General features: G+C 40.5%; 1 long non-coding RNA gene across 2 annotated transcripts; it reads right to left on the bottom strand.

Moving 5' to 3' along the window:
• Positions 1–665: 665 nt before the first annotated feature.
• On the bottom strand, positions 666–22,921 carry LOC145533459 (uncharacterized). Of its 2 annotated transcripts, XR_014074096.1 has the most exons (4): positions 22,392–22,921; positions 20,835–20,982; positions 15,907–15,998; positions 666–6,166 (listed from the first exon to the last, which is right to left on the bottom strand). It is a non-coding gene; the product is annotated as an uncharacterized LOC145533459 (long non-coding RNA). The 2 variants fall into 2 exon arrangements; XR_014074095.1 differs by lacking the exon at positions 20,835–20,982.
• Positions 22,922–24,805: the final 1,884 nt, after the last annotated feature.

Below are 24,805 nucleotides of genomic sequence, written 5' to 3'. Positions count from 1 at the left end.
TGGTTTTCACTAGTAGGAGATGCTTTTGGCATCTAGTTAGCAGAGGTTAGGGATGCTGCTGAACATCCTACAATACACAGTACACAGTCCTACATCAAAGAATTATTCAGCTCAAAATGTGGACAGCACCACTGTTGAGAAATCCTGTTTTGACAGTAAAGCAAGTTAGTCTGGTTAGTCTTGATTTCAACTTTGTTGATGCCCAAGTACCTATTAACATTCCTGAACCTTAACGTATTCCTTCCTAGGCCTGTGAACTCTCATAATGAATGGGAAAATTCCTTTCTAAGTTGACCCCTATAATTATATATTTAGGCATATAAATTCTTCACCTGTAATAGCAATACAAAGGTTGTGTTCTGCCCAGAAAAGTCTAGAAAACACTGCCACTAGACACTCTTCCACAACCCACTAGAGGATATATTTTATTTTGTAACATGTCACAATTTCATAGGCCTGAACAGTGCTACCTATCTCAAACAATATTCAGTAGACCAAATTCCACCATCCCATACTCATTTCATGATTCAACTATGAGGATGGATGGAGCTCTTTCTGGTAGAGAAGGTGATGGCTTCTCTACCAGAGTGAAGAGTCGTCTTTCATAACAATCCCGGGTCTTCATTTTAGAAATCAGAATGAGAGGACTTCAAGCTAGGAAAAAAAAAAAAATTCTTCAGAAACATTTCTACTATCAGAGAATAATTGTCAGGAATGTTCTTTCTGGTTGTGAATTTAACAGAGTATAGCTGGTAACTGGAGGTAACTAAGCCATTCAGTAGTGTAGTGTTAGTTGCTCAGTCGTGTTGGACTCTTTGTGACCCCACGGACTGTAGCCTGTCAGGCTCCTCTGTCCATGAGATTCTCCAGGCAAGAATAAGGGAGTGGGTTGCATTCCTTTTTCCAGAGGATCTTCTTGACCCAGGGGTCAAACCTGGGTCTCCTGCACTGCAGGTGGATTCTTTACTATCTGAGCTACAGGGAACTAAGCCATTAGGACTGCTCTGTTCAGCTTCTTCATCTCCAATTGTCCAACTCATAGGGACAGATTAAATGGACAAAGTTCAGTTTAGTTCAGTTCAGTCGCTCAGTCGTGTCCAACTCTTTGTGACCCCATGAATCGCAGTACGCCAGGCCTCCCTGTCCATCACCAACTCCCGGAGTCTACCCAAACCCATGTCCATTGAGTCAGTGATGCCATCCAACCATCTCATCCTCTGTCGTCCCCTTCTCCTCCTGCCCCCAATCCTTCCCAGCATTACGGTCTTTTCCAATGAGTCAACTCTTCGCATGAGGTGGCCAAAGTATTGGAGTTTCAGCTTCAACATCAGTCTTTCCAATGAACACCCAAGACTGATCTCCTTTAGGATGGACTAGTTGAATCTTCTTGCAGTCCAAGGGACTCTCAAGAGTCTTCTCCAACACCACACTTCAAAAGCATCAATTCTGTGGCGCTCAGCTTTCTTCACTGTCGAACTCTCACATCCATACATGACCACTGGAAAATCCATAGCCTTGACTAGACGGACCTTTGTTGGCAAAGTAATGTCTCTGTTTTTAAATATGCTATCTAGGTTGGCCATAACCTTCCTTCCAAGGAGTAAGCGTCTTTTAATTTCATGGCTGCAATCACCATCTGCAGTGACTTTGGAGCCCAGAAAAATAAAGTCTGACACTGTTTCCACTGTTTCCCCATCTATTTCCCATGAAGTGATGGGACCAGATGCCATGATCTTAGTTTTCTGAACATTGAGCTTTAAGCCAACTTTTTCACTCTCCTCTTTCACTTTCATCAAGAGGCTCTTTAGTTCTTCTTCACTTTCTGCCATAAGAGTGGTGTCATCTGCATATCTGAGGTTATTGATATTTCTCCAGGCAATCTTGATTCCAGGTTGTGCTTCTTCCAGCCCAGTGTTTCTCATGATGTAATCTGCATACAAGTTAAATAGCAGGGTGACAATATACAGCCTTGACGTATTCCTTTTCCTATTTGGAGCCAGTCTGTTGTTCCATGTCCAGTTCTAACTGTTGCTTCCTGACCTGCATACAGGTTTCTCAAGAGACAGGTCAGATGGTCTGGTATTCCCATCTCTTTCAGAATTTTCCACAGTTTATTGTGACCCACACAGTCAAAGGCTTTGGCATGGTCAATAAAGCAGAAATAGATGTTTTTCTGGAACCCTCTTGCTTTTTCGATGATCCAGCGGATATTGGCAATTTGATCTCTGGTTCCTCTGTCTTTTCTAAAACCAGCTTGAACATCTGGAAGTTCACAGTTCACGTATCGCTGAAGCCTGGCTTGGAGAATTTTGAGCATTACTTTACTAGCGTGTGAGATGAGTGCAATTGTGCGGTAGTTTGAGCATTCTTTGGCATTGCCTTTCTTTGGGATTGGAATGAAAACTGACCTTTTCCAGTGAGGAAACACCTGGCGTAACAGGCAAATTTGGCCTTGGAGTACAGAATGAAGCAGGGCAAAGGCGAATAGAGTTTTGCCAAGAGAACGCACTGGTCATAGAAAACACCCTCTTCCAACAACACAAGAGAAGACTCTACACATGGACATCACCAGATGGTCAACACCAAAATCAGATTGATTATATTCTTTGCAACCAAAGATGGAGAAGCTCTATACAGTCAGCAAAAACAAGACTGGGAGCTGACTGTGGCTCAGATCATGAACTCCTTATTGCCAAATTCAGACAGAAATTGAAGAAAGTAGGGAAAACCACTAGACCATCCAGGTATGACCTAAATCAAATCCCTTATGATTATATAGTGGAAGTGACAGATTTAAGGGACTAGATCTGATAGACAGAGTGCCTGATGAACTATGGACAGAGGTTCGTGACATTGTACAGGAGACAGGGATCAAGACCATCCCCATGGAAAAGAAATGCAAAAAAGCAAAATGGCTGTCTCAGGAGGCCTTACAAATAGCTGGGAAAGGAAAAGAAGTGAAAAACAAAGGAGAAAAGGAAAGATATTCCCATCTGAATGCAGAGCTCCAAAGAATAGCAAGGAGAGATAAGAAAGCCTTCCTCAGCGATCAATGCAAAGAAATAGAGGAAAAAAACAGATTGGGAAAGACTAGAGAGCTCTTCAAGAAAATTAGAGATACCAAGGGAACATTTCATGCAAAGATGGGCTCAATAAAGGACAGAAATGGTATGGACCTAACAGAAGCAGAAGATATTAAGAAGAGGTGGCAAGAATACACAGAAGAACTGTACAAAAAAGATCTTCATGACCCAGATAATCACAATGGTGTGATCACTCACCTAGAGCCAGACATCCTGGAATGTGAAGTCAAGTGGGCCTTAGAAATGGACAAAGAGGGTGATTAAATAGTTAATCTCACTAAGGAATCACAAGTAGAGAGAAAAGTATGGAAAATGTGTATAATGATCACTCAAGAAAGGAGGCTTGCTTAGCAACAAAATCATTCAGCAAAAGCAGGAGACATGCCCCCAAATGATAAAACAATGATGGAATGAGACTTATCTCTAGCCCATTGAAGTCTGCATGCTAATGATCCTTGGGAAGAGGCTTTTTCTGCATGTACTAAGAGCAGAAACATAGGGCAAAGGTGACATTGTACCTGAACCCTGAGATAACTTACCATGTTTTAGTATATGTTATTGCCCTTTTGCTCATTTCCATAGCTCTGTAACAGTCCTGGTTGGGCCAAACAGGGTCAAAAACTCCCTTGCCCAATGTGTAGGAGAAGTTAATGATGAAAGACTCCAAAAATGAGGAAGAAGGAGTTAATGATGAAAGATTCCCAAAATGATGAAAGACTCTCACCCTCTCTACTTTTTCTTGATTACAGAACTATAGTCCACTCAGCTCTTGGGGCATTATCCTCTTGCCTGCCCTCTTGGATCTCTCACAATCATCCTATAATGTTAAGTGCACTTCTTACCTGTCACTTTGCCTGTCAATGAAATCTTTCTTTGCAGAAACATAAAGAACCTGAGCTTCAGGAAGTCTGGAGACCAGGTATGCAGTTTCAATCAGAAAACTGTGGCTTCAAGTGCCCTCTTAAGCCCAGGGATTGTGAGTTCAAGTCCCATCTGAGATACAGCAGGTTTGAATTTCATCCAAGGAGTGTGGCTTCAAGACCACTACTGCTGCTATCCTATGACTGGCTCAAGTGATAGAGCTTGGAGCTCTGACAGCAAGACCAGAGCTGGGTCAGGACAAAGGATGCTGAGAAAGAGGGGTGGAACAGGCAGCCTGGAGTTGTCCTAGAGTAATAATGATCCTCTCCTTAACTTTGTATTTTCACGGCATGTTATTTATTGGATTCTTTTAACAACCCAATGATGTAGGCAAGATAAGTAATTTTATCCCTAGCTTACAGATCAAAGCAACAGACCTATAAAGTTAGAGTGTCTTGTTCTAAATTATGTGGCTATTACGTGCTTAGGATCCAGATCGAAGTTCTTGGAGTTCTGTACACAAACATGCAAAGTTTACCTTATGGTCCTTTCCTTCCAGTTCTCTTGATTTGAGTTCCTTGTCTCAGTGGTGAAGAACTGGAGGTGCCAGCTTGGCATAGTAGGGATGCAAAAAAGAGGAAAAGATCCTTCACCAGAACAAACAGACCTTAACTCATTGGTGTTCTCCAAACTGAAAAAGGAGCAGTCTTATAAAAATCTTCGAGAAAATTATTTGTTTCCTAAAAAGTCATTTTCATACTGTAATCAATCATCCTGGAAAGATTTTTTTCAATTAGCCTGTAAGTAAAATAATATATAATTTTGTTTTTGCCTAATTTTACTCTACTACTCTAATTTAAACCATATTACTTGATTTAATTGATTTTTTCCAGGACAATTATTTTAAACATTTGAAGACAGCTTGCTCTAAGTTAGCAATATCATGGCCTGAATGCATAAACTTACCCTACATTAACTCTCTTAGCTATTCATTCTCCCCTGAAAGGATCTGTAGTTCCCTTAACTTCCTCTTACTCAAATGTTCATCGTGATTATTTTCAACAGAACATGCAGATCTTTTTCACTTTCTTAGAATGTGGAGTCATACTTGTTCCAGTTATAGGAAGTCATTTTGATGAGAGTTTTATTGTGTTCATGTGTTCGAAGGTAGTTTTATTTTTGTTTGTTTTCACGGGAGTTAAAAGTTTCACAGTGAACTCTTAGTGCTATTTAAAGTTACAGTTTTTTTTATATATATAGTTACAAAATTACAGTTTATCTTTATAAGTGTGAAGAACAAAACCAAGAATGTAGTATTCCCACAGCAGTGGAGAGGTGCTGAAATAAAAATATGCACCGTCTAACTTCTAGAAATGGGCTTCCCTGGTGGCTCAGTGGTAAAGAATCTGCCTGCCAATGCAGGTGACACAAGAGACACAGGCTCCATCCGTGGGTTGGGAGGAGCCCCTGGACATGGAAATGGCAACCCACTCCAGTATTCTTGCCTGGAAAATTCCATGGAAAAAGGAGCCTGGTGGCAAAGAATTGGACATGACTTAGCAACTAAACAACAACAACTTATAAAAACACTCAAGAGTTATCCTGTTACTGCTTTTTGCTACCATACTTTGTAAACTCACAGCTTCAAAGACATAGGATTCATTAACTGCCTCCTGTAATAAGAGAGCTTCAGCTGGGGAAAAAATAAAACTATTTTGTTCTAATTTCATCTACTTTGTCCATGGAAAAAATGTCGCCTGCCATATCAGTGAACAAAGCATACTGAAGCCATCAAGTCATCATGATACAGCCAGTGACAATGAACCCTGAGGGAACTCAATTGGAAGAAGGATGCCTGCCATCTAGTGGTCAACTGCTGCAGCCAACTCCACCACCACCACCCTTGCCCGCCCCAACAATGTATCCCAAGGAGACTCAGGATGAGAAAGCATAGGATATTGACCCCATTAGCTGAGGTGCAGATCAAAGCAATGATTTCAGTGAGCCCAGACTCTTGCATCTTCCCATACAAAAAAAGAGCTAAATTATTTACCTTGAGATGTCTGTTTTTCTTTAGTTACCAGTAATCTCTTGAAGTTCCAACTCCCTGGTCTTTGTTGCAAGAACTGCTATCTATCCTGGCTGTCCACTCACCTTTTCAAAGTGTTCCCTGAGTGATCTGAGAGTCCTGTCTCCCAGGCTTGAAGTTCTCAGAGTGTCTGCTGAATAAAACATAACTCTCAATTTTTAGGTTGTGCTTTTTTTTTTCCTCCAGTCAACAACTTCTAAGAGAAAACTGGGAGACAGATATTTAAGAAGCCACTATGAACTTTGAAAAACTCAGCACAGATTAAACATAGGGGCAAGAATATCACTGAATGAAACTGATTTGCTGAAGTTCATAGGCTCTTTAGCATTTCAACCCTTGTCTATGTGTGAACTACACACTGCTTTTCTTATAACTGAATATTTCTTTGTTGTTGTGTAGTCTCTAAGTTATGTCTGACTCTTTGCAACCCCAAGGTCTGTAGTCTGCCAGGCTCCTCTGTCCATGGGATTTTTCAGGCAAGTATACTGGAGTGGGTTGCCATTTTCTTCTTCATTTCCTTCCTGATCCAGGGGTCAAACCCGCATCTCCTGCTTGGCAGGTGGATTCTTTACCACTGCGCTACCTGGGAAGGCTGAATGTTTCTTTTCTCATCTTCAGCCCATTTTCTAAGAGAGCAAAAATTTTTATTATTGCTGGAAAATGCCTGCTTCAGTGAACAGTAAGTTTCTTGGGGCCACATAAAGCAAACCAAGAATCAATCAATCAATCTTTCTGTCTCTCACACACCCACACATACTCATATTTTTATTGTGAAATATTACCTATGTTTAAAATGCACTTGTATAGTTTAACAAATAGTTTAAAACCATGTGCCAGTACAACCACCACCCAGGTCAAAAAATAGAAATTTTCTGACATAGAAGTGACTCATCTGTGCTGTCTTTCCTACTCCCAACTCCCCTCCCATCCATGAGAGGATACCACTTATCCAGACTTTTATGCTAATCATTTCCTACTTTACATTATATTATCATCATACATGCATGTATCCCTGATAATGTGTTTAGTTTTGCTTGTTTTAAAATTTCTTAAGTGGGGTGATAAATTTTCTTTTGCTCTTAATTTTTTAAATAAGATGCATCTACTTTGTGTGCAGCTGTAATTTATCCAATTTCATTGCTATAAAAATTGTACTTTATAAAAATCCCACAATATTTTTATCCTATCTGCCAGTGATGATAATTTGAATTGTTTCCAGTTTGGGGTAATTTTATCAAAAACACTGCTGTGAACCTTCTTGTGTATGTATCAGGGTATAGCTAGGAGTGAAATTTCTGTGTCATACCTGGTAAGCATATCCTGAACATCAACAAGTAGTGTGAAACCACCTCCCAAAGTTGCTTTGTCATGAAGTCATATCTGACTCTTAAGTAACCCCATGGACTGGAGTCCTCCAGGCTCCTCTGTCCATGGAATCCTCCAGGTAAGAATACTGGAGTGGGTAGCTATATCCTCCTCCAGGGGATCTTCCCAACCCGGGAATTGAACTCAAGTCTCCTGCATGTCCTGTATTGGCAGGCAGATTCTTTACCACTGTGCCACCTAGGAAGCCCATTTAAATTGGTAAATGCCTCTGAAATTTTTTTTTTTTCCTCTAAAGGTTTTCTATATCCCTAGTCTGATGTATTCATAGGTAATTTATTTTATTTGATGCTATTGTAAATCATAATTTTAAGAATTTGCTGCTTTACAGAAATATAATTGGAATTTATATACTGATTTTATATGGAGCTACCTTGCTAAACTCTCTTACTGACTCTAATTTTTTTTTTTTAATTTATTTATTTTAGTTGGGGGCTAATTACTCTACAATATTGTAGTGGTTTTTGCCATACATTGACGTGAATCAGCCATGGGTTTACACGTGTTCCCCATTCTGAACCCCCCTCCCACCTCCCTCCCCATCCCATCCCTCTGGGTCATCCCATTGCCCCAGCCCTGAGCATTTGTCTCATGCATCGAACATGGAATGGTGTTCTGTTTCACATACGATAATATACATGTTTCAATGCTATTCTCCCAGAACGTCCCACCCTCACCTTCTCCCTCAGAGTCCTTAAGACTGTTCTATGCATCTGTGTCTCTTATTCTGTTTCACATATAGGGTTATCATTACCATCTTTCAAATTCCATATATATGCATTAGTATACTGTATTGTTGTTTTTCTTTCTGGCTTACTTCACTCTGTATAATGGGCTCCAGTTTCATCCATCTCAATAGAACCGATTCAAATGTATTTTTTTTTAATGGCTGAGTAATATTCCATTGTGTATATGTACCACAGCTTCCTTATCCATTCGTCTGCTGATGGACATCTAGGTTGCTTCCATGTCCTGGCTATTGTAAACAGTACTGCGATGAACATTGGGATACACGTGTCTCTTTCAATTCTGGTTTCCTCGGTGTGTATGCCCAGCAGTGGGATTGCTGGGTCATATGGCAGTTCTATTCCCAGTTTTTTAAGGAATCTCCACACTGTTCTCCATAGTGGCTGTACTAGTTTGCATTCTAATATTTTATTTATGAATTACATTGTTTCATCTACAAACACAACCATGTCATACCTGAATTATGCCAGTTTTATTTCTTCCTTTCCAGTCATCAAACTTTTGTGCCTTCCTCTTGCTTTATTGCTCTGCCTAGGAGCACTACTAAAATGCTGAATTGAAAAAGTAATAATGAACATTCTTGTGTTTTCTTGAACTCAAAGAGGAGCTTCCAATGACTCATCATTATATCTGAAATTTGTGGAAGGTTTCTGGGTTTTCTACAAATAATTTTTCTTCTCTTCACAATTTCTGGGAATTTTTAACTATAAATGGAAATGAATTTTATCAAATACATTTTTCTGGATCTGTTGAGGTAATTATAGGATTTATTTCATTTGTTAATTAATTACATTTATTGTTTTTCTAATGTTAATCTGCATCTTTGGACTTCCCTGGTGGCTCAGTGGGAAAGAATCCATCTGCCAATGCAGAAGACATGGGTTTGATCCCTAGTCTGGGAAGATTCCACACGCTGCAGAGCAACTAAGCCCATGTGCCACAACTATTCAGCCTGTGCTCTAGAGTCCAGGAACCACAACTACTAAGCCCAGGAGCCACAGCTACTGAAACCCATGTATCCTAGAGTCCATGCTCTGTAACAAGAGAAGCCACTGCAGTGAGAAGTCCATACACTGCAAGAAGAGTAGCCCCTGCTCGCCACAGCTAGATAAAGCCTGCATGCACCAATGAAGACCCAGCACAGCCAAAAATAAATACAAAACTAATTTAAAAATATATCTTCATCTTTTATATACACCCTCCTTGGTGATAATGGATGATCCTTTTTACATGTTACTCACTTTGATTTGCACGTGAGTTTCCTTTCCTGTTTTGCCCGTGTCAGACTTTAGTATCAAAGTTAAGCTACTTTCACAAAGTAAGTCTTCCCTCTTCTTACTCCTATTATCTCTTGCTATCTGGAAGAGTCTGTGCAGTATTTCCTTGAAGACAACTTTAGTTGTATCCCATTATATTAATGCATCACATGGGTGTCATGACAGCTTGGAATCCCAAGGAGCCTTATCCACAGATCAAGTCTTCATAGTCCTGTCAACTCTATCCCATGGGCTTTCACTGAATACACACTGCTATCACACGGACAGTGGAGCCTGGTAGGCTGTAGTCCATAGGGTCGCTAAGAGTTGGACATAACTGAGCAACTTCACTTTCACTTTTCACCTTCATGCATTGGAGAAAGAAATGGCAACCCACTCCAGTGTTCTTGTCTGGAGAATCCCAGGGACAGGGGAGCCTGGTGGGCTTCCATCTATGGGGTTGCAGAGAGTTGGACATGACTGAAGTGACTTAGCATCAGCAGCAGCAGCTGAGCCAAGGCCTGGGAGCAGGCAAGAAGAGCTGAGAGAAACTTCTGAAGGTTTCATTCAGTGTAAAGCATTGGCTGGCAGCTTCCTATGGCTAAGGGATGTTAGAGGGCTGACACCAGTCCCTCACTGAGAGCACTGCATAGGCTTCCAAAGCCTGAGGGTAGGCTGCAGAGAGACCTCCTGAGGCCCTGATTGGGAATCACAGATGAAAAGCAAAGAGACCTTCCCATGGACCCCAAAAGCTAGCAGTTAGCCTGTAGAGCAGAGAGACATCTGCCATGATTTAGCAAGCTGGGTAACTTGGCTACAGAACAAGAGAACTGTAGGGTCCCATGTCCTGCTGAAGGGAAAATGCTAGCTCTTCTCTCTAAACATTTGAAGCTAGTGACCTGAATCTAGCAAACCTGAAACAAAGTCCATACTCAGCTCAACCACAGATTAGATGGTAGCACAAATGGTAAAGAATCTGCCTGCAATGCAGGAGACCCAGGTTCAATCCCTGAGTCAGAAAGATCCCCTAGAGAAAGGAATGGCAGCCCACTCCAGTATTCGTGCCTGGAGAACTCCATGGACAGAGAAGCCTGGCAGCTTATAGTCCACGGGGTCACAAAGAGTCAGACACAACTGAGCAACTAACTCATACACAGATTAGATGAACTCAGGTCCCTAACCAGAGGGCCTTATTGAATAACTGAAATGCATTTCTCTGGAAATAAATATTATTAACATCCCTCTCCATGTCTTCTCTAATATCAAAAGTTAAGACACATTCAAAGAAGCAAGAACATATGAGCTAGGGTTGAAAACAGAAATGGTCAATAAAAACAAACCCAGAGATGGCCCAGATGTTGGGCTTATCAGGCAGAGACTTTACATAACTATAATAAATAAAAAATGTTAAGGGCTCTAGTGGGTAGACAATGGACACTGCACAAGTAGATGGGAAAAATTCACAGAGAACTGGAAGTTATAGGAATGTTAGAAAATATATAACAGATAAAAGAATCATTCAATGAACTTAGCCGACTGGACACATCGGAGAAAAAAAAATTAGTGAAGCTTGTAGTTAAGTCAATTGAAATGATTCAAAATTAAACTAAATAGAGGGAGGGAAGGAGGTTAAAAAGCAACAGAAACTGAGTTCTTCAAGATAATAACAACAATAGCCAAACACTGTACATGTAATTGGAGAAGGCAATGGCACCCTACTCTAGTACTCTTGCCTGGAAAATCCCATGGACGGAGGATTTTCCATCCATGGGGTCGCTAAGAGTTGGACACAACTGAACAACTTCACTTTCACTTTTCCCTTTCATGCATTGGAGAAGGAAATGGCAACCCACTCCAGTGTTCTTGCCTGGAAAATCCCAGAGATGGGGGAGCCTGGTGGGCTTCCATCTATGGGGTCGCACAGAGTCAGACATGACTGAAGCGACTTAGCAGCAGCAGCAGCAGCAGTACATGTAATAAAGATCCAAGGAGAAGAGAGCGGAGCATAGGAAAAATTTGAAGAAAAAATGGTTGAGAAATTTCTTCAGTTGATTAGTGATACCAACCCACAGATTCAAGAATCTCAGTGGGCTCCAAGCAGGATAAACACAAAGAAAACAGCTGGGGTAGGACTGTTGAACAGTCATGTCCAATTCTTTGTGGCCTCATAGACTGTAGCCCACCAAGCTCCACTGTCCATGGAATTTTTCAGGCAAGAATACTGGAGCAGATTGCCATTTCCTACTCCAGGGGATCTTCCTGACCCAGGGATTGACCCGCATCTCTTGCGTCTCCTGCAGGTGGATTCTTTACCGCTAATGCCACCTGGGAAGCCCTGAAGTACCAGAGTCAAACTGGACTAAAGTGCAAAGACAAAGAACAGATCTTAAGAGCACCCAGATGGTGAAAAATCTTCACTTTCAGGGAAACGATAAATTTTCTCAGAAATCATGAAGACCAGAAAACACTAGAACCATATTTTCAAAGTCCTGAAAGGAGAATTAGGGGGGTAAAAAGCTGACAAGCTAAACTATTATATCCATTGAAAATCTCCTTTAAAAATGAAGGTAAAGACATTACAGAGTACCACTGGAAGAACTCTTTCCCAACAGACAGTCACTGCAAAAAAAGCTAACAGGGTTTAGGTTGAAGGGAAATGATACCAAGCAGAAGCAAGACTCTTAAGACAAAATGAAGGGATCAAAAGGATAATAAATACGTAACTTTAGACTTGCGTGGCATAAAAGCTTGGCTTTAAAACCCAAGTCATGGTCACCAATCCTTTGCCCTAAGGGAACCAGAGCCTTTTCCTCTCAGAGTGCAGGCTCTTCAGCTGCAACAAAGAGTTGGCCCCTGTTTCCAGCTCTCTGGTGACCTTGGGAAGGTGGCACAGTGATAAAGAATCTGCTTGCAAAGCAGGAAACACAGCTTCAATCCCTGGGTTAAGAAGATCCTCTGGAATCAAAAATGGCAATGTACTCTAGTATCCTTGCCTGGAAAATTCCATGGACAGAGGGGCTGACTGGCTGCAGTCCATGGGGGTCAGAAAGAGTCAGGGCTGTGTCAACTGAGCATAACCCCTACAGATGTTATCCTTGGGGCTCTTTCTTTCTTTCCTCTTGACTATATTCTTTAAAAAATCATTTTATATTGAAAAAGATTACTACCTGCCTGCACTGTGGCAGAAGTTTTACCGTCTGGATAGATCTGGAAAGAAAGAAGCAGTTGGTGGGCCTGGGAGTGGGTCAGTAGGAAAGCTCTGTCCAGCTCACAACAGAGCTCATACGCAGAAGTCAATGGCTGAATGCTTCTTTGGTGTTTTAGTCCAAGACAGTTCCTGGTTCTGGGCAGGCAGATCAGGTGAATCGATGCCTTTTGCTTTATTGCTGTTAGCCCTGCTGCTTTAGTTTAGAATTCACAGCACACAGAGCCCTAGAATGTGTCCCTCAGCCCACCCCCAGGGACACAATAGTGCATTTGTCTTTCAATGCTGCAAACAGCCTTTTCTTTCCCCCTGAGTTTCCAGCACTGTTTCCAGTTGTTGGCCTTTTGTGTATCTTCCCAGGTATTTTAATGAAAAAGTTAGAGAGATTACATCAGGCAAGTCTAGTTTGTTTTTTTTGACAACTTTTTATTACTTAAATTCATATATATAGGAAAGTTGAAAGAATTTTACAGGAAGTTTCCATACACCTTCCACCTAGATTCAATACCTAAGGTATTGATTTTGCTTGTTAATGATAAATTTTAAGACCCACAAAAATTAGTTTAAGCAGATTGTTATTATGCACATTTTCAGGACCTATGAGCATTAAATATACTTTATAATGTTAATAATAAAAATATTTAACCAGAGAAAAACTGGAGTATAAATAATTTTCCATAAATGATATGTCAGCATTACATTAACAAATGGAGAACTGAAGCAATCATTTTAACAACTCATGTTTTATAAAATTTTAATGAGACTTACTTGAGTAATTTTTTACAATGATCTGCCTCATTCTATAGATTAAAATTGGTTGAATGATGGGCAAAGAGAAATAAATGATCTTGATGTCAATTTGGGCCTATGTTGTACCAAATAAAACTTTGCCTAAACTATAAATCAATTTTGGCTTTCCTGGTGGCTCAGAGAGTAAAGAATCTGCCTGCAATGTGGGAGACCTGGTTTCAATCCCTGGGTTGGGACGATCCCCTGGAGGAGAGCATGGCCACCCACTCCAGTATTCTTGCCTGGAGAATCTCCACGGACAGAGGAACCTGTCAGGCTACAGTCCATGGTGTTGCAAAGCATTGGACATGACTGAGCAACTAAGCACTGCAGATAAATCAATTTAGAACTCAAGACATCTCTTTTTATAGCTAATTTCTTTTAAAGGACATTATACAGTCATATGGGCTTCCCTGGTGGCTCAGACATTAAAGCCTTGCAGAAGTTTCTTGCAAGAGGATGAGAACAAGAATGAGAAGATTCTTCTTGGCTTTGTAATTAATCACCTTCCAACATGCTCACAGTTTGGGAGAAACCAACATCAGCCACTGGGCTGACTTCTTGAGAAGCTGAAGGATGATGGCCTCAAAGTCCTTTACAAGGAGCACTTCAACTCCAACTTCCTTTAAAAGGCTGTTTTTATACCAAAACTTAGTTGTAATATTCCTCCAGTTTACATTTTTCTCCTTGCAATACAGCATTTTAAACAGCCCAGCCAAGGGACCCTAAAGCAGTCTTAGGTCTTATGTAACAATTCCCTACATATTATTATTATTTTTTAAATTGCTTTTCCCTGGCACACATTACAAAGAAGTTTTCCTACAGATCAAAACCAAAGGCTTGGACCGAGCCCATGTTTGTTTCAACTTGAATCACCACCCACCTGGGTCTGAATCAGGCTGGCAGTCCAAAGGGAAAATACTGCCTAAGTGTATTACAGCCTCTGGATCTGTCCCCCTGCTCAGGAGCACAGAAGCAGATCAACTGGGAGAGGCCACAAGGCAAATTTGCCTGGAGATGAATTCTGGGAGGCAGCAGGGTTGAGAGTAGCCCAGCCATTTGGCAGGGAGTAAGTTGCAATGACTTCTGAGTGGAACCATTTGAGAAAGAGCAAGATTGCTCATGATTCCTAAGTCAGGGCTTGCTGAAGCATTTTTTTTAAGCTAGAAATGATTTCAAGGCAAGCCTTTCATTTTGGAGAAGTTTAAGACCTGAAAACCAGCCACCTTTGGTTATTGTAAAACTTCAAAATGTATATAACATTTTAAAACAAAGACTCACGTTCAAGAACTCACTTAAAATAAAAAGCAACTAGAATTGATCCGTTCTTTGCTTCTAGAGGTCTTTTTTGATTCTAGATTTTACATATTCTAAAAGTAGAATCCTTTTCCAAAATAACTTTCAGGAAAAGGAAAGGTCGTTTTATTCGCTAATTGTGGCTCTTTTCTTTTTCCCATTGACCAGATTCTGCCAGGTGAGTAAACTGCCAGTTGGCTGAGTCCAACTGTCAAGTATCTTTAACTCTCTAAGCCTCTAGGACATTGCTCATCAAGGACAGACATTAATTCCTCTCTGTCAAAGGGCCTAGCAATGTGCTGGGTCTCCTGAGAAGCTGCTGAGGAGGAGGTATTCTATGCCTTATTTGGGGTTAGTTAAGAGCCCGGAAGCCTGGGAGACCATACCGGCTGCTCTAGGAGGTCTTATGGCTGTGACTGGAGAACATCATTTTCAGCTGCCCCACTGAGTGGCTGGATAGATTGGGACATGTTACTTCATCTCTAAGGCCCGTTTCCTCATCTGTAAAATGGGGCTAATGGTAACAACCACATCAATGTGCTGTTTTGTACTTTATAATTTGAATTTTTGGCTGAGCTGGGTCTTAGCTGCTGTGCAGACTTTCCTTTAGTTGCAACAAGCAGGGGCTACTCTTTAGTTGCAGTGCTTAGACTTTTTATTGCAGTGGCTTCTCTTATGGAGCACAGGCTCCTTAAGAGCCTGGGGGGTGTGGGCTGCAGTAGTTGCAGCTCCTGGGTTCTAGAGCACAGCCTCAATAGTTGTGGTGCAAGGGTTTAGGTGCTCTTCCTCATGTGGGATCTTCCCGGACCAGAGATGGAACCCATGTCTCCTGCATTGGCAGGCAGATTCTTTACCACTGAGCCACCAGGGAAACTCCAGTGAGCTGTTTTGCAGATGACTAATTAAAATAGAAAGAGCACAAAATAAATGTTAAACATATGTTAGCCATTACTATCAGACGTTTGTGTGTGTATTTGACGCATGTAACTGTACTACGACCAAATGTCATTTCTGCCAGTAGAACTGCATTGTCAGCTCTAGTCAGATATATCTAGTCAGATATAAACTTCTTTCATGATTGTGAAAAGATCACCAAGAGGAAATAATGAATTGACCGCTGAGGCAGGGGGAGAGCCGGAATCTCTAGGGCATTTACCCCCACCCTCCCTTGCAGCTCTTGCCACCAGTGAGAGTTACCTTGTTTGGACCAAGAGAAAGCACTCATGGGAGCTTCTTAGACCTGGGGTCCCCAACGTCCCGGATCTAATGCCTGGTGATCTCAGGTGGAGCTGATGCAATAAAAATAGAAAGAAAGTGCACAATAATGTAGTGCGCTTGAATCATCCAGAAACCATCCACCCCTCCATCCATAGAAAAACTGTCTTCCACAAAACTGGTCCCTGGTGCCAAAAAGGCTGGGGACCATTACTGTATGGAGCAGGCTTTGTGTGTGTGTGTGTGTGTGTGTAAAGTTCTTCAACAAATACACTAAGTTCTGCTTTGGGGCTACATCATGGATCCACAAAGAAAACCCAGTAGAAAGAAACATTATGGACACAAAAAACATCACCAAGACCTCACAAACGCTTGAGTACTTTTGCTGCCTGTATTTGCAGACAGATCCTTGAAAGGACCCAAAAGGTGGCCCAAATAGTCACTACATGACAATGCTTTTAATTTCACTAGTGTCCACATGGCTACAGTTTAGTTTCACATGAATTCACATTAAATAAAATTATAAAATGCAGTTTCTCCCCCCAGGGGATGATTTCATTGATTTTGTATCCATTTTCCTAAGTATATTTTCAAAGTAGAAGTGTGTATACCTGGTAATAGAAAATAAAATTAATATATATTAGGAAATGGACATCACTGAAAGATATTCAGATTCTTTCATATCTTTTACTTTCTAAGTGAAATGTAATCAGCTTTTTCCTTCTATTGCCAGAGAAACACAGGAGAACTCTTCCTTTCATTTCCATTTGAGAACCAAAAATCCGATCTCTTTTTCTGTGCCCAAGGCAGACAGTTGTTTAACTTGTCCCTTGTTAATGACTATTTCTATTAAAGTAAACAATTTAATCCCATTTTACAGGTGAAGACTAGAGAGAAGTATAGGGAAATGAAGTAATTAGCCTAATCTCATGCATGTAGTAAGTGGAAAACGTAGAATTCTGATCCAGAGCCTACCTCCTTTACTATTTCCATTGTCTTCCTGCCAACAAGGGGAACTGTAGTAATACTTATCTACTGTATTAAGTAAGGTGTTGGAGGCTTCCCTGGTGAAGAATCTGCCTGCAGTGCAGGAGACCTGGATTCGATCCCTGGGTGGGGAAGATCACCTTGAAAAGGGAATGGCTCCACACTCCAGTATCCTTGCCTGGAGAATCCCATGGACAGAGGAGCCTGGTGGGCTATAGTCCACGGTGTTGCAAAGAGTAGGACACGACTGAGCGACTAACACTTTCACTTCACTTTTTTGAGGAAGGCTACAGAGTGTTTAGCCTGCGGGTTTAGCAGTGTTTGTAATATGCTATTTCCTCAACTTAGGTCATGGATTCACAGGGATTTATTTTTATGTTTCCTAATTTACATCAATGTCACTTATGAACTTTTATATGTATCATCTACTATACAATTAAAACTTAAAAAAATCCCAGTACTGGTATAAAGATGTGCGGGTAAAATCTAAAGACTAATTCTTTAGACTGCTTTAAAATTTCTGACTTGTTCCTACATGGTTGGGGAAAGGAGAGATTGGAATGGTGATTTAGGAAAACATGGAGAGCAAATTTTGAATCTGGTCACACACTGACCTGTAAGACAACTGTTCATCCAGAATACACTTTTCTCAGAACTACTCTTTCTCCAGTAATTCATGATTATGGTGGGAGATGAATGATCCCACTTCCTTGATACCACTGATTGGAGCCAAGAGCGCTCCCTGGAGACAAGATGCTGTAACTCCGGTAATTCATTTCCTGGCCTGAGTTGACCTGTCTATAAGCAGGCACATGATTCAGGCTAAGCCAATCAGTGTCCTTTACCTAGATTTTTAGGACCAGAATTGGAATACTGTTAAGATTCAAACTCAGATCTGGTAGTATATTTTTGGAGAAAAAAAAAAAGGATAAGCCACTGGGAATCTTGATGGCATTCAAGGCTTGGTTCCAGAAGTTCTCAAGGCCCAGCTACACCCAAGATCTTCCAAAGATAAGTTGTCTTGTAAGAATGCACAGTATACATTTAATAAAGTACTTTTTTAAAGTACTTTTTAAAAAGAGTTTTTTTTTTAACCTAAGAGAGTTCTAATTTCCTAACATTTATTAATCAGCGGGTGGTACTGCAAAGGTGTAAGAAGACAGTTATCCAGATAACAAGGACTTCAGCATCTGGTCCCATCACCTCATGGGAAATAGATGGGGAAACAGTGGAAACAGTGTCAGACTTTATCTTTTTGGGCTCCAAAATCACTGCAGATGGTGATTGCAGCCATGAAATTAAAAGACGCTTACTCCTTGGAAGGTAAGTTATGATCAACCTAGATAGCATATTAAAAAGCAGCGACATTACTTTGCCAATAAAGGTCCATCTAGTCAAGGCTATGGTTTTTCCCGTAGTCATGTATGGATGTGAGAGTTGGACTGTGAAGAAAGCTGAGTGCCGAAGAATTGATGCTTTTGAACTGTGGTGTTGGAGAAGACTCTTGAGAGTCCCTTGGAATGCAAGGAGATCCAACCAGTCCAACCTAAAGGAAATCAGCCCTGGTATTCATTGGAAGGACTGATGTTGAAGCTGAAACTCCAATACTTTGGCCACCTCATGTGAAGAGTTGACTCATTGGAAAAGACCCTGATGCTGGGAAGGATTGAGGGCAGGAGAAGGGGATGACAGAGGATGAGATGGCTGGATGGCATCACCAACTCAATGGACATGGGTTTGGGTAAACTCCGGGAGCTGGTGATGGACAGAGAGGCCTGGTATGCTGCGATTCATGGGGTTGCAAAGAGTCAGACACGACTGAGCAACTGAACTGAACTGACTGCTAGTCACTGAGAGTTATAGAGGTTATAGGCTCACAGCAACTATTTCTACTGAACAGACAAAAGAAAATACAAATAGCAAGCCAAGAAGTATACCTGTGTGTGTGTGTGTGTGTGTGTGTGTGTGTGTGCGCGCGCGCGCACACACACGAGCATGCATGCTGTGGTCAGTTGCATCCAACTTGACTCTGTGACCTCATGGTCTGTAGTCCACCAGGTTCCTCTGTCTATGGGATTCTCCAGGCAAGAATACTGGTGTGGGTTGCTATTTCCTCCTGCAGGGGATCTTCCTGTCTCAGGGATCAAACTCTGGCATCTCTTGGATCCTCAAAATATGACAAAGATTAAAAATGGAGGTCTTAGCTAACTTAGTACCAATGATAGAATCAGACCAGCTGGTTTGGAATCTGCTTTATTGGCTAGTTATCAGGTTTGCATTGGTGAAAAATCGTTACTAGCTGTCAAGAGGTGATTTGTAAGTATCAGATATAGCCCAGGCTCTGTAGATGCTAAAACTACATAGAAATGTTGTATAAGGACACTAGAAAGCAAAATCTAATCCCTATCATTTTATTTCTTCATGGTTTTTAATTTAAAATCACTACTCAAGATCCAGCTCATATTTATTTTCCTTTTAAAGTCTAGTTTGTTTTTCTTTTCCAACCAGTGGTCCACTTTATCATGAATATTTTCTCTATTGTAATTTAGTATAATATGTATATATAGAGAGTAATGATTAAAAAATATTTTTAACAACTATGGAAAATAGTAGTTAATGTTTTCCATCTGCTTGCTGCATGCTGTGTCATGAAAAGAACCACTGATCCTGTAGAATCAGGAAACACGTATGCAAGTACATGACAGAAATACAAATGCTTAATGAATTAATTTTGATCACTTACACATTTTTGTAAATGTTACCACATGTTGTTTAAATTATCCATTATCAAAACTAGTGCCCAAATGCTGTCACTTCCCAGAGCTTCACTCTGGAAAGTTTTAAAACTTGTAATTATTTAAATTTATTTGTGGAAAATGAACTGTCGTTTCTTTCTAGATATCTTATTTCTAAAGCTGAAATTCAAGTCCTGAAATCTTCCTTCTAAAAACTTTTGTGGTGCTGTCACAAAGTGTTTTGTTTAGTAGACTTAAGTTCTCCAAAAAAAGTCAAAACCAAGAACTCTATCTAACGACCTCAAATTCAAACTACGGATTGTGAAAGGGAATGCAGAATGTGTCATAATTTTTATCTGCAGGCTTGGAAGGCACTGAAGATTGTCCATGTTCTAGGATTCAGGTGGTGCTAGTGGTGAAGAATCCGGCTGCCAATGCAGGAGATGCAACAGATGTGGGTTTGATCCCTGGGTCGGAGAGATCCCCTGGGAAATGCCATGGACAGAGGAGCCTGGTGGGCTACAGTTCATGGGGTTGCAAAGAGTCAGACATACCTGAGTGTGCACACACAGGAAGTCACTAGAGGTTGGTTCCATGTAGGGATCCATCTGTCCTCACCTCACCCCACGCTTCCAAGGAATTGTGCCAGAAGAAGAGAGCTCCGTCAGGACAACACAGAGGAGTCTAGGAACTCTTTCTAGACAAGTCTGTTTCACCAACTTGGCACAGAGATTAGAAAGGCTTCCCACAGCCAAAGTAATTGTTCTAAATATTGCAAATACTGGCATAGGAATTTATTGTTTCTTGAATAATGATTGAGTTCTTATAAAAGCAGCACTATCTCAAGCTCCTTAAAGGCAGGTGTTCTAATTATGCCCATTTAAATGCCCAAGGTCACACACCTAAGATGTTGCCCAGCAAAGGGTGAACACAGGTGCCTGACTATGGAGCTGGTGTTCTGACCACTGCACAAGGTAAAGGGCTAGATATAGGTACAAATGACACAAACAGAACTTCTTGTCTTAGGCGATGTTATCACGGATTTACTGAGCAGGTTTCCCGGGCTGAGTTTTTTAGTCTTATATTAATGTTTACAGAATGTGGTTTATCCCAATTCATATTGCACATGCAAATTTCACACAGTGAAAATTCAAAGAAAAAAAGTAGGCATGAAATCACACAGCTCACCCATCTGCAGTACTGGCAGAGTAGGTATCAAAGACTCTGCACTGTACTCCCTTCTCCAAATAATTAAGCCAATGTGAAGTCCACAGGGGCCAGGAGCTTTTGGAAACAGGAAAATCCTTGAATACACACATACACACGTACATTTTGCCTGAGGAGAGGTGACATATCAGATATTCACATCCCAAAACATGAAGAACCACTGGACTAAAATCTTTTAAATTGTAGAACTGTGATTCCCCCCATCACTTTTATTATATAGGAAGAATGTTAATCCACAGAAGAAAACCTGCCCTGTTTGTTATATTTCTCATGGTAAGGTAATAAATTAGTATTGTGATTTATTAAAAGGCAAAGTCAGAGAAAAACTAAAAATGCACTAAGGGTTACAATGCATATATAATACAACCGTGTTAAAAGAAACAACATTAAATTGGAATAAAGTGAATCGTTTCATCATCAATACAGGTCTTATCTCTGAGAAATTTTTATTTTACTCAATTCTGAAGGGAAAGGAACAAATGGCTCCTTTCTGTTTGAAACACCTTACAAAGTCACTGCTCTGAGGTAACAACTTAGAGATAATCTGTCTTTAGTTTTCATGTTGTAATTCAAATGCACTGTTACAACAGGATGTAAAAATTTCAATTGTATGTGGGTAATATGGTGCAATCACTGAACATCTTTGATAAAAAGCACATATTGTGCTGAGAAATGGCAAATTTTAGTGATTCAACAACTGACTTGAATCCTCAATACAGTGGTACAAAATGGAGCAGGGAGTGTGAGAAAGAAGGGTTTGCTGATGAAGAATATTATCAGCTTGGGAAGACTGAAGATTTTCCACATAAGCATATATCCCCTTAGGAAAAAACACATTACAGCACAGAAATATAAAAATCTTACTCAGTTCTAATCTCTCCTTTACGTAGCAAATGAGTACACATCATCTTTAGTGTCTGCAAGGAAATTACATTGGAACCATACAACCTCCTCTTATTGAGTTTTGTATTATAGAAGGTAAAAAATTTAATCCCTTTTGAGAGTTAACAAATATAAGGATTTCTCCTTTCAGGGTGTAGGAAACAAAGCAGAGAATTTATATTCTTGTTATATATTATCAGTATATGGTTGAAGTGTTTGGATCTAGGCTTGTCAATACAAGTTGACAAGCTAACTTATTCAACAGGTTATAATTCAACAAGTAAGTTGAATAATATTCATGTGGTATCCAATAACTGTTGAGCTTGTTTCTATAAGTGTGCTTTATTAATCTTGATAATGAATGGAAGATAATAAAGGAATTGTATGGCAGTTTATACAAGGAAAATGTTTTCCAAAGTGGATGATAATATTTGGTCTCTGTGCTTCTTTTTGGAGGAAATTTAACTCTAGAAGTTCCTGGTCCTGCGGGGCTCAGGAAATACACTGGCAGTGGGCAGAGTGCTTGCTGAATAAAATGAAGTGTGCTGAGACACAAGTGCTCAGCGATCAGATTCTGCATTGGTGAAGCCATACTGGCCACTTTGATAAATAAATCCCAACATTTTGGTGACTTACCACAATGAGAGTCTAATTTGCATTTGTGTAACAGTCACTGTTGATGCTCCTGGTCAGTGAGTGGCTATCTTGACCCCAGTAATTCAGGGACCCAGGTTCCTGCCAACTTCTGGTGTCATAATCCAAATGGCCTCTTCTGTTGCTTGTGTCTAGATGGCAGATGGGACAGAGAGCTTCTTAAATGTCTTGGCCTACAGGTGACACACATCACTTCCGTGTACATTTTGTAGTGACTACTGGTCACGTGGCCACACACATAAGTCAAAGGAATTAGAAAATGTAGTCCTTGATTGAGCAGACATGTTTCAGTTAAATTTCATATTATGGAAAGGTAGCAAACTTTCGCTTGAAGCAAGCATTCAATGTCATTGACTCCCCACTTTACATTACACTAAAATAAATTTTCAGATGGATCACTATTTAAATGCAAATTTTTCCCTCTTCAGCAAGTGGTGCTGGAAAAGCTGGACAGCTGCATGTAAATCAATGTAGTTAAAACACGCCCTCTAACCATACACAAAAATAAACTCAAAGTAGCTTAAAGATCTAAGTGTAACATGACACCATAAAACAATTAAATGTAACCATGACAACATAGACAAAACATTCTCTGACATAAATCACACTGATGTTTTCTTAGGTCAGTCTCTCAAGGCAATCGAAATAAAAACAAAAATAAACAAATGGGACCTAATTAAACTTACAAGCTTCTGCATAGCAAAGGAAACCATAAACAAAATGAAAAGACAACCTACAAAATGGAAGAAAATATTTCCAAAAGATGTGACTATCAAATGACTCATTTCAAAAAATACAAATAGCTCATATAGTAACAAAGAAACAACCCAATCAGAAAATGGGCAGAAGACCTAAATAGACATCTCAAAAAAAAAAAAAAAAAGAGACACAGATGGTCAATAGGCACATGAAAAGGTGTTCAACATTGCTAATTATTTGTTTAGTTGCTAAGTCCTGTCCTACTCTTTCCTATCCCATGGACTGCAGCCTGCCAGGCTTCCCTGTCCTTCACTATCTCCCGGAGTTTGTTCAAATTTATGTCCATTGAGTCAGTGATGTTATCTAACCATCTCATCCCTTGTCACCCCCTTCTCCTCTCACCTTCAATCTTTCCCAGCATCAGGATCTTTCCCAATCAGGAGGCAAAAGCATTGGATCTTCAGCTTCAGCATCAGTCCTTCCAATGAATATTCAGGGTTGATTTCCTTTAGGACTGATTGGTGTGACCTTGCAGTACAAGGGACTCTCAAGAGTCTTCTTTCAGCACCACAATTCTAAAGCATCAATTAACCAGCACTCAGCCTTCTTTATTGTCCAGCTCTCACATCTGTACATGACTACATGGACTTCTGTCAGCAAAGTGATGCCTCTGCTTTTTAATACACTGTCTGGGTTTATCATAGCTTTCCTTCCAAGGAGCAAGCTTCTATAATTTCATGGCTACAGTCACCATCCTCAGTGATTTTAGAGTCTAAGAAAATAAAATCAGTCACTGTTTCCACTTTTCCCCCTTCTATTTGCCATGAAGTTATAGGACCAGATGCCACGATCTTTGTTTTTTGAATGCTGAGTTTTAAGCCAGCTTTTTCACTCTCCTCTTTCACCCTCATCAAGAGACTCTAGTTTCTTCTCACTTTCTGCCACTAGAGTGGTATCATTTTCTACATTCACCCTTATGGCAGAAAGCGAAGTGGAACTAAAGAGCCTCTTGATGAAAGTGAAAGAGGAGAGTGAAAAAGCTGGCTTAAAACTCAACATTCAAAAACTAACATCATGGCATCCAGTCCCATCACTTCATGGCAAATAGATAGGGAAACAATGGAGAAAGAGACAGACTTTATTTCCTTGGGCTCCAAAATCACTGCAGATGGTGACTACAGCCATGAAACTAAAAGACGCTTGCTCCTTGGAAGAAAAGCTATGACCAACCTAGACAGCATATTAAAAGGCAGAGACTTTACTTTTGTGACAAAGGACCATCTAATCAAAGCTATAGTTTTTCCAGTAGTCAAATATGAATGTGAGAGTTGGACCATAAAGAAAGCTGAGCCCTGAAGAATTAATGCTTTTGAACTGTGGTATTGGAGAAGACTCTTGAGACTCCCTTGGACTGCAAGGAAATTAAACCAGTCAATCCTAAAGGAAATCAGTCCTGAATATTCATTGGAAGGACTGATGCTGAAGCTGAAACTCCAATACTTTGGCCACTTGATGTGAAGCGTAGGCTCATTAGAAAAGACTCTGATGCTGGGAAAGACTGAAGGCAGGAGAAGGGGATGACAGAGAATGAGATGCTTGGAAGGCATCACTGACTCAATGGACATGAGTTTGAGCAAGCTCTGGGAGATGGTGAAGGACAGGGAAGCCTGCAGTGCTGTAGTTGCAAAGAGTCGCAA

The sequence above is a fragment of the Giraffa tippelskirchi genome, chromosome 13 (genome assembly GCF_054371585.1).
Source record: "Giraffa tippelskirchi isolate mGirTip1 chromosome 13, T2T-mGirTip1v1.2.pri, whole genome shotgun sequence".
In the NCBI taxonomy this organism is placed as follows: domain Eukaryota; kingdom Metazoa; phylum Chordata; class Mammalia; order Artiodactyla; family Giraffidae; genus Giraffa; species Giraffa tippelskirchi.
Note: the sequence above shows the minus strand (reverse complement) of the source record. Positions and strands in the feature narration are given on the sequence as shown.